Source organism: Solanum stenotomum, chromosome 12 (genome assembly GCF_019186545.1).
Source record: "Solanum stenotomum isolate F172 chromosome 12, ASM1918654v1, whole genome shotgun sequence".
Taxonomy (NCBI): domain Eukaryota; kingdom Viridiplantae; phylum Streptophyta; class Magnoliopsida; order Solanales; family Solanaceae; genus Solanum; species Solanum stenotomum.
The window spans coordinates 32858875-32869769 of record NC_064293.1 but is presented as its reverse complement, the minus strand read 5'-3'; the positions used below and the strand labels follow the sequence as shown (position 1 = coordinate 32869769).

General features: G+C 41.3%; 1 pseudogene; it reads left to right on the top strand.

Annotated features, from left to right (window-relative positions):
- Nucleotides 1-5951: 5951 nt before the first annotated feature.
- Nucleotides 5952-10895, top strand: part of LOC125847336 (uncharacterized) — a 7393-nt pseudogene continuing 2449 nt past the window's right edge.

The following is a 10895-nucleotide window of genomic DNA, read 5'->3' as shown; positions in this document are numbered from 1 at the left end:
TTTTGAAATTAGAATTTATGTTTGAACATACATTTTACTTGGAAATAAATTGTCCATTGGATATAATCCTTAGAAGGAAATGACTTTAGTTGTGGTATGAATTTCTTTACCTAATTTATTTCCCGATTTATTGTCAAAGAAGTCATTGATGTCTAAAGCATCGGCAGTTGTGAAACTAATAGATATTGATAAAGCTACTCAAATCAAGTCCATATCTAACACAGCTAGGGTCGAGGTTATACTTGTTGTAATGGAAAATATTCTGAATCGTATAAGGTTCAGTTTGTGGACGGAAAATCTGGTTAATTAATCGAGGTTTTTAAGGAGATTGTATATGATAATCTGCATTTATACTCCAATTATTGTAAGCACCAAGGTCATGATGAAGGTAATTGTCGTTTGATCTTGAAAAGAAATCAAAACAACAAACAAATCGATAATACCATTGAAGTTGCTTTGAAAGATACTAGCGACGATATTGAAAAATATCAAGGTGATGCAATTGAATTATTAAATGAAAAAAGAAGGGTTGTAGGTATCGATCAAAGTAGAGCTACTGCTTTAGATTGACAGTTGGTTGTTGCCACTTCTGACTAAAACCGAACAAACAATATTGATACAAGTAATAGTAGTCATCAAAGCAATAACCAACAGGCTGATACTAATGAGGTGCAATCAAGAGAATTTGGGTTGAATTTGATGTCTAATGCAACTAAAAAAGCAGGGAAAACACCAAGTGTTGGGGTTGATGCATCAAGAGTTGATTCAAGATAAAAACTAATTGATACGGTTGATGTTGAAGATGCTGAAAATTCTGGGCAGCATGTTTTATTAGTTGAAAACGAGAATGCAACTAAAAATTGAATTTTGGTTGCACACAAAAATTCAACTAGTGGTTGGTCCCTTTCCTCAACTAGTCAAAATAATTCTCCAGGTAGGGAAAGGGTGTGACTCAAAATTTTCAGGACAGTGAGAAGAGGCAAGATATTAATAATGCATTAAGAGACCTATTATGTTCGAATAACTTTGATGTTTTATTGAAGGCTGCTAGAAAAGATTGTAATATTATGACTCCATCATTATATATTTCTACGCATGAAGTAGCTAAGATTATTCAAGAAGATTAGGATGCCATGCTACTCAAAATACAATCCAACGATCAAGCCACTCATGGTCACATTGAACATCTCGTATCATAGGGTCACTTACCAAACTTTGGAGTCGTTTGGTGAAGTCGGACAAGTAGTAATGTCAATAGAGAATGACAATGGTTTGGTAAAAGAATAGCAGGTTTCACCACATGCTTTGAATAGAAAATTAAGCCAAGAAGCTTCCGTATTATTGTCTAAAAGGGTGATTACAAAGAAGAATGAGCCAAGGGCATTGTCAAGATTTAGTCCAACAAATGCTCATACAATTGATTTGGGTGAGGATTCTTTTGATGAAGATGAGGAAGACAATCTGCTAGACATATGTTTTGATACATTTGGTAGGAAAGGGGATATATTACCTTGGCAACAAAGAAGTAGAAGCAACAAAAACAAAAAGAAGACACATGGAAGGCAACATAGTTGAGACGATAAAGTGACTAGAGAGTTTGTTCCAAGACACCTATCGAAGCGACTGGCAAAGCAGAATCATATGGTTGTACCATGTAGGATTAACATTATCCAATAAATCCAAAAAAGAAGTGATAAATTATCAAGTGTTATTGAATAGGTTTGAAGAAGAAGACAAGAGGAAAATACTTTGAGCTACTTTTGATGGGCAATCAATCTTTTTTAATTCATGCATTTGTAAAAGAAAGTTTGAGGTTGATAACTCAACCTTCTTCTTGGTTGTCATATTTTTACATTATTCAAGCATCCTTATTTGTAATATCATCATAGAGTGTATTACAAACTCTATGCTGATCACAAAAATACCTAGTTCTCTCTAGCTCTTATTTTCTTCATGTTTGTTAGTTAGTAGAGGTTAGTTACTTCATTAGGATTGGTAAGGTAAGGCCTAGCCCCCCTTTCTTGTACTTATCCCTTTTGATACCTTTTTATTTTTAATAAAAGGGCGTTGGACACTTTGTCTAGTGGTAAATTTGCTTGCAAAAAAAAAAATAACTTGGAAACAAATTGAATTTTTGTGAGTGAAAGTAAAAATACTCCCAAAAAGTGATTTGAACCAAATTTTTAAACTTGAAATTTTTCAAAGATAGATTTTCAAAATCTAATCCAAAATTTATGGTCAAACAGTAAATTTAATTTCTTCATTGAATTCATTAGGTCTACCTATTTTGTCTCGTGAGTCACAATTTCTTATATTAGTTTGTCCAATAAAAATCTTTCGGCAATAAAATCTTTATTTTGTGCCTAAACATTGTGTGGTTATATATTGGCGTCTCATAAGTACTTTAATTCCATCTTCTTTCTTTAATTTTTCTTTTCAATCTTGGATTCACTGATGGATTCTCAACTTTATTTTAGTGCAACTCTACTTTTGTAATGACCCTTCAGGTCATTTCCTTGTTATTTATTTTCATCATTTAGAGCGTTCTTATAGCGACCCCAAGTCATTTATGATTTGATGGGGTGACACAACAAAATTTTTAATTTTTGAAATTTATCCGGATTGACATCATCCCGCCATAGCGGGAATATTTCCGATATGATTGTGTCGTTGTGGTGGTGTGTCAGCCACTATAGCGGGTCAGACGGGACATAAACTCAAAAACACAGATTCTCTTAATTCTCCCCTTTCAATGGAAAAACATACTAGGACTACTCCAAAAATCTTCCTTAGTTGCTCCAAGTTTGAAGATAGCGGGGAGGAGGGAATTTTGTGCAAGGAAGGCCAAAACTCGTGGAATTTTGGTATATGTCTGTCAGGATTCAATCCTAGGGAGCCAAAAGCTCGTGTTTAAAATTTTTAGCAGTTGCTTGGTGTCTCGGTAAGCTAGGATAACTTAGTAGTTAGACATGTCTTTAATTGCATAATACCTTGTGAATTGTGGGGAGTTTGCATGTATAGATCTTCAGGCACAAGGTTTGGACGGACTAATGTATGGATCACGGTTGTTTAGGATGGTAAGGTACTTAATTTGCTGGTGTTGATCTTACAAAAGTTGCTAGGTGTTAACCTAGGGGTGGTAACCTGTGATTTATAGGTTATAAGCGGGAAGAACTGTCTAGAAAGAGTTGTCTGGGAGTATGTGATGGATGATTGTTTCCAAGTTATGTAATGTATGCATGATAACTATTTCTATAGTATTGTTTGTACAATGCATGGTTACGAAGACAAAGGAATGAAACTGAAATGATAACTTATTAATAATTTCATACAATAAAGGCATGCAATTAAGGTGTTTATTTACTGGTAGTTAGAAGTGTGATTGTGATTGTGTGACTATTGGTTGGCTCGGGTACCACAATGATGAAATTGACTTGATTAAAAATACGTTTTAATGAACTACAATGTTGAAAACCAATCTTTTTTCTTGCACTAAGATAATGGACGGGAGTACATAGTTAGGAATTGCCTCACCAATAAGGTGAAAGTTCAGATAGCCAACCAATTAAGCTACTAATATTCTCCTCTATGTTCTTACCTAATTGAATCCTCACCAATAAGGTAAAAGATCATATAGCCAACTAATTGAGTTGCTAAGAGCTATATGTTCTTACCTAAGTAAATGTTGCTAGTAGAAGTGTCAAATGGGCGAGTTCAGTTGAAATTGGAGATATTAAATTGCGTCAAAATTAAATTGGGTAGGGACTTGACCCACCCAAGTTTACTTTGGGCTCTGTAACGACATGTTCATGTCGTTATAGAAAAGCCAACGGGGAAAAATTTTGGGCCGGAAAACTTTTTTGTAGTAACTTGAGAATTGCTAGCCTAGTCCAAGTTTGGACGAAATTGGAGTCAGTGAGGTATAGAAAAATCTGGTAACAAATGAGAGATTTAATATTGAATGTGATTACATAAGTGGATAGCTAAGACGTTAAGGAATATGTACGACTTTACAGAATTGAATTCGGGCGACTAGAACTCCCGAAACTGATCTTAGCGTGAAGGGGTAGTTTATGAGTATCATGGGATGAAGGTGTGTTGTGAAATGGAGGTTTGAAACTCTTAATTTACCTCTTTGTTTCCATGCAAGCCGCTATGGCAAGATTATTCCCTCCAGGGTGGGGTCGTTATGGCGGGATGGGGGCCGCCATAGCGGACTAGTCGCGACTTAAGTCGGAAATAGACCCCAAAAACGTCATTATTCTACAATTTTCATTTTTGAGAGCTAGTAAACGACCTCAGGCGAGATCTTGACAGTTTTCCATGAATTTTGATGCTAAAGGTAAGGATTTTACTCCCCTAATCCATTTTTTATCCGTAGAACTAAAAATCTTGATCATATAACTGTTTTGGACGGTGGGAAAAGCCCTAGCTGCACCTTAGGATTATAATTTGGGTCTTGGGTTATTGGGTTTGTCATAATCCGGGTAAATTGGACCTTAATTATTGATCCTCATATTGAATTGTTTCTCTGTAGACCTAGAGCAAGCGGAAAGAATCCGGAAAGGGAAGAATTAAGTTTCTTAGGAGGGTTCAAGCTTTGTTCAAGGTAAGTGATGATTGTGATTTTATGTTGGTGTGATGTATGTTAGTAATTACTACATTTTAATATATGTCAATGTTGCACTATTGATCACCAAATGCGAATAAGTATAAACAAATGATTATATGTCATGAATCAACACTTGATTATATGATTATGAGAATGTACATTGTGATTGTGATTGCGACTTATTGAATGGATAGGGTGTTACGTTCCAACACACTAACTTGGATAGGGTGCCACGTTCCGGCGCATATATGGGATCGAGTGTCACGTCCGGCACACTAACTTGGATCGGGTGTCACGTATCGGTACACTAACCGTTTGGGTGTGGGTTCCATGAGAGGACCATTGACTTGTCATATTGATGTATTATTGAGAATGTTGAATTAGCATTGATCATGATTGATATTGTATATGTTCAGTATATGCATGTTTTATTTTGTTGTGGTTACTTGTATATGTTTCACCTTTTGGAATAGTCGCGTGATCCTATCTGTACACTGTGGTTGTGTACTGATACTGCACTTGCTCTTTCTTTGTTGAGTACAGGGCATCTTCAGACGGCTACTAACAGACCTCGTTTAGAAGACCTGTGATCAATTCGAATTCAAAGGTGAGCTAGTTCTTCCAGGCCACCAGGAGTTCTCCTTTAGCTTAGTCCATCTTATTCGTAGGTAGATTAGTTCTTTAGAAATTACATGTTTAATTGGGTTGTACCCATTTTCTTAGACTTATGGTTCCTAGTTAGAGTTTTAGTACATTGACTTTCAGGTTCTAGAGGTCTTTTCCGCAATGTTTTAGTTTGATGGTTAGGTGTAATGACCCTCTTGGTCATTTCTGTGTCTTGCCTTCTGTGTGTCATTTAGAGCATTTCTGTAGCGATCCCAAGTCATTTATGACATGCTAGGACTGACAATTCGGTCATCTGGTCGTTCGTTTGGTCTTGGTGCGAGTTTTTGTGTTTTGGTGCTTATGAACCTCGAACGATCATTTTCGATCAAAAATTCAAGAAGATGACATCGGAATCCAATTTTGACGATTCCATCAGCTCCGGAAGGGTCATTTTAGGCCAGTAGCATGGTCGTCATGACTCCCGAAGTTTTCAGTGTGAGTCGGTGCGATTAGGCGTTTTAACTTTAAGTTTAAGCCTAAGTTTGACTTTGGTCAACATTCTGAGTAAACGCGCTCGGATGAGAATTTCTGTCAGCGTGGTTAGCTCCGGAATGTCGAGTTTGGTCTAGATTGACCCTTCTTTTGTGTCTGAAGGTTTTCGATATCTTTTCGAGCCCTTTTGTGGGTTTTGACTTAAAATGGCTTTCGGAAGTGGGACCCATTTTTTATCGAAATGACCTCTGATGGAAATTTCGACGGCGCCGTTGAGTCTGGAATATCGAATTTGGTACGGTTGCATATCTCGTTTGCGTGCACGGGGTTCCGAACGAGTTCGGAGCACCCCGTCGGAGTTTTAAGTTTTGGAATTATTGCAGATTTTCTGCAATAAATGCAGAAAAAACAGCAACATATTCCCCAAACTTAAACCCTCATAAATCTCTCATCTCTCAACCGATTTGGACGATTCAAAAGGCAAAGTTGTGAGATTTTTCGAGGACAACGTGTTAGTGAGCTCGGATAGTGATTTGGAGTCCCCGTTTGAGGTAATTTTTGAAAAATACCTGCTACCGCACCCTTTTGTGAGCTTAATTTTGGAAATTTTTTAGACTTATTTTCTTAGCCATTTTAGATTCGATTTTGGTGATTTTTGAGGCTATCTTGAGTGGTTTTTCGAGGAGAACATTGTGGTATTGTTAGATTTTACTGTAGATCGCTCATTTTTGGTAAATACACTACTGTCCCATTTCTAATTTTTGAGAAAATTTGGGTTTTAGTTGCATGTTGATAATGTGTTGTTCCCGAGCCCCGAATTATGTCCCATTTTGGGACATGAGCTGGGGAACTAGTTAGGACCCACTTTTAGGGTTAATTTCGAAATTTTCTACGCGGGTCTCACGATTCCCATTTTGACTCAAAAATTGACCCATCTCCGTTTGTTGTGATTTTGGTGTCTAAACGACCGTATTAACGTTGTGACTCTATTTTTGATAGCGGGGCAACGTTTCGAGACCGTTCGAAAAAGGAAAGCTCCAAAGGAGTGATTTTGGAGCGCGTGTGATCAGTCTACAGGTAGGCTACGATTTTCCTCTCTTAGATTGAGCTCGAGAATGTGAATGTATGATTGATTAGTTGGGATTTGGGTTGGGTAGTTATTGAATCTTGCATAGGTGTTAAGAAATCATGTTTTCGGCCTATTTCGGGAATTATCGGGTAACTGTGAGCATGCTTTGTGTTATTAACGGACCCTCCTCGCTATGTGGAGTGCTTGCATGCTTAATTATTGTTTATCTGAAGAATGTTGGGCCTTAGTTTAAGTTTGACTAGGGCTTGCCTTAGAAATACATTATTCGGATCCAATAGGCTTTAGTTTTGCCCCGACGTCGTTCGGTCGGCTTAGATCCCTGTAGATTGGTGTAGCAGACTTGAGTCTGATAGTTTGGGCCTTAGTTAGGCGATACTCTTTCTTCGACTATAGTTATCCTTATTTTCCCCGATGTTACGGCTTCACGAGTTACATCGGCGACACTAGTTCTACTTCGCGGTTTGAATTTGATTTTCGATTTGGTTCCAAGGACTTACATTGACTGGCTAAGTATGGACGGCGTTCCACGGACATTTATGAGTGTGGATCGATTAGGACTCTTTCAGCAGTTATATTGGCACTTTTATAGAGCATCTGGTTTAAGTTCCGGCCTCTATTTCCCAGATACCTTCATAGAGCATCCGGTTTAAGTTCCAGCCTCTATCGCCTAGATACTTATATAGAGCATCCGGTTTAAGGTCCGGCCTCTATTTTCCAGATACTTATATAGAGCATCCGATTAGAGTTCCGGCCTCATATACTTGATATTTATGATTGGTTACTTGGGTACTTCTGGTCAGCATCCGGTTAGAGGTCCGGCCTCCGTACTGTCAGATTTTACTAATTAGGGTTGAGGTTCTGATTCGTGTTCTTCGTTCTTGGGTTCTTTTATGCAATTCTCTTTAGTTATAGTTATTATGTGTACTCGTCGGGCTTATGGGGTCCGTTCGGGTTTTTATTTAACTTGCGCACGAGTGTACCTTCTTGGATTATGGGGGTCCAGTTAGGTGTAGTTAGCTTATAGATTACATTAGTTAGTTCTTTGTACACTCGTGTGCATTCTCTTGTTAGTTAGGTTTTAGTTCTTGACTTCGCTTTGTGTTATTGCTTCTTTTCATATTGCCTTTACTTTTCAAGTTCAGTCGGCCTATGATGCCTACTGGGTACCGGTTGTTTTGGTACTCATGCTACGCTCTGCATCTATTTCGTGATGCAGGTCCGGGCACTAGTAGCCAGCGTTGATCGAGCTTGGAGCAGACTGATTCGAAGACGGGAGTGAGCACACGACGTTTTCTACTATTTCAGTCTCTATCTGTATATATAGACTTGTCTTTTACCTTTCGAGACAGTCAGTCTCTGTTGTCCACTTTTGGGACTTGTACTCATTTTGTTAGTAGCTCTGTACTAGTGACTTCCAGGTTCTGGAAGAGATCTTTATTTGTATATATGTTTTTGGTTTGCTTCCGCCTGTTTATATTGTTATTTGCCTACTCTTATTTAGTTTCTACCCTCAGACCCATTACTTGTTGTTCCGAGTTACGGGTTGGCTTACCTACTGGTGGGTTATAGTAGGTGTCATCATGACTTGAGAAATCAGGTCGTGACAAGTTGGTATCAGAGCCCCAGGTTTATCGGTCTCACTTGTACAGAGCCAACGTCTAGTAGAGTCCTGCGGATCAGTGCGGAGACGTCCGTAACTTATCTTCGGAAGGCTACAGGATGTCCTTAGGAAAATTTCCTCTTTTGTTTCGCTTTCGTGCAGCGTGTGTCTTATTGGTTTTTGGAAATCTCACTTGTTTCACTCTTTCGCATAATGGCTCGCTCGCTCGGTGTTGCGGACAGGGGTGGCGCACCCGGGTCTGCAGGCAGAGCCTCATCTTGGGGTAGACGCCGACCCCGAGGTCGAGGCAGGGCCGTAACACCAGCCCGAGATAGGGACGAGGAGCCTCAGGCAGCATATGTACCTCCACAGCCGGTGAGGCCGGGGCTAGCCCAGCCACCACCTGCACCAGCTACAGCTGCAGCTCCTTATCTTCATGCTCTGCTGACTCAGATACTAGAAGATATTGGGGAGATGCGACAGGCACCAGCACCAGTCCCAGCAGCACCAGCTCCAGCGCCGCAGGGTCAGCCTGCCGCTCTTCATGTGGCTGTCGTGTCAGACTTAAAGGACGGGGAGATGCCACTGCGCGAGTAGAAGATGCTCGGGGTATTCCAGAGGTTGGCACCGCCGATATTCTTAGGGGCGATCGGGGAGGATGCCTACGAGTTCCAGCTCACTTGTCAGGAGCAGCTACAGTCATTAGGCCTCTTGGAGTTGAAAGGAGCTGACTTCACTACTCATCAGTTTCGTGGGCCAACCAGGCAGTGGTGGCGCTCGTATCGAGAGTCCAGGCCAGTTGGATCGCCTCCTGTATCTTGGAGTGAGTTCTCAGAGGCTTTCTTAGCCCCGTTCATGCCACAGAGCATCAGGGATAGGCTTCGTGATCAGTTCTCCAGATTTGAGCAGGGCCTTATGACCGTTTCAGAGTACGAGATGAGCTTCCATGAGTTTACTCGACATGCTACCATGATCCTACCCACGGAGGAGGAGAGACTTCGTTGTTTTGTACGTGGGTTGCGGTACCGTCTGAGGGTCGACACAGAGCATTTAGTTTCTGCCGGCCGCTCATTTCTTGATGTAGTTGACCATGCCCGATCCATGGAGCATATTCATCGCGAGGCCCAAGGGGGCAGCGATAAGAGGGCACGCTACCATGGCAGCTACAGCGGGTCCCAAACTAGAGGGATAGACTCTTATGATAGGCCCCGCCAGATGTTCCAGCAGGGTCAGTCCAGTCGGCTTGTTCAGGCGGCATTACCTGCTTCTGAGGGAGGCCAGTATCACCAGGGTGGTCCTAGTACGGGCCAGAGTTCGAGGGGATCAGATTCTCTCCCTTCCTACCGCAGTCGGGTTACTTCAGGACGTTCAGCTTCGGGGTGTTTTGATTGCGGTGCTCTTGACCATTGGTCCAGTTAGTACCCCCGGCGAGGGCGAAGAGCGATTGTACCAGCTCCCCTTGCACCTAGACCAGTTTCAGCAGTGCCCCCTCTAGCTAGAGGTGGTGGTCAAGACCAGGGTCGTTGGGACAGCCTACAGGGTAACAGAGGCGAAGCTCGAGGAGGCAGGCTAGGTGGTAGATTAGATGCATCGGGCAGAGGTGCTCAGGGCCATTTCTACGCAGCCCCGGCGAGGGCAACGGTTGAGGCATCTGACGATGTTATCACAGGTACGCTTTTATTATGCCATCAGCCTGCTACAGTATTATTTGATCCTAGGTCCACATTCTCGTATGTATCTGTTTATTTTGCTCCTCAATTGGGTATGAGGTCTGAGTCTTTGGCAGAGCCAGTTCATGTTTCGACCCCGGTGGGTGAGTCCTTAGTAGTGGATCAGATATTGCGATATTGCTTAGTGACTATCCAGGGTTGTGATACTAGAGTTGATCTTATTTTGCTAGATATGGTTGATTTTGATGTGATTCTGAGCATGGACTGGTTATCCCCCTACCATGCGGTCTTAGATTGCTACGCTAAGACCGTTACTTTAGCCATGCCTGGCATTTCCCCAGTGTTGTGGCAGGGTGCTTATAGTCACACACCGACAGGGATCATCTCTTTTATGCGGGCTAGACGGTTGGTTGCTTCTGGGTGTTTAGCTTATTTGGCTTATGTGTGAGATGTGAGTAGGGAGGGCTCTTCAGTTGACTCAGTTCCTGTGGTTAGAGAGTTTGCAGATGTGTTCCCTACAGACCTACCTGGCCTACCTCCAGGTCGTGACATTGATTTTGCCATAGATTTGGAGCCTTACACCCGTCCTATTTCTATTCCGCCTTATCGGATAGCTCCTGTAGAGCTCAAGGAGCTCAGTGTTCAGTTAGAGGATCTCTTAAGTAAGGGGTTTATCCATCCGAGTGTGTCGTCTTGGGGTGCTCCTGTTCTGTTTGTGAAGAAGAAGGACGGGACTATGAGGATGTGTATTGACTACAGGCAGCTGAACAAGGTGACGGTGAAGAACCGTTACCCCATGCCTCGTATTGATGATTTGTTTGATCA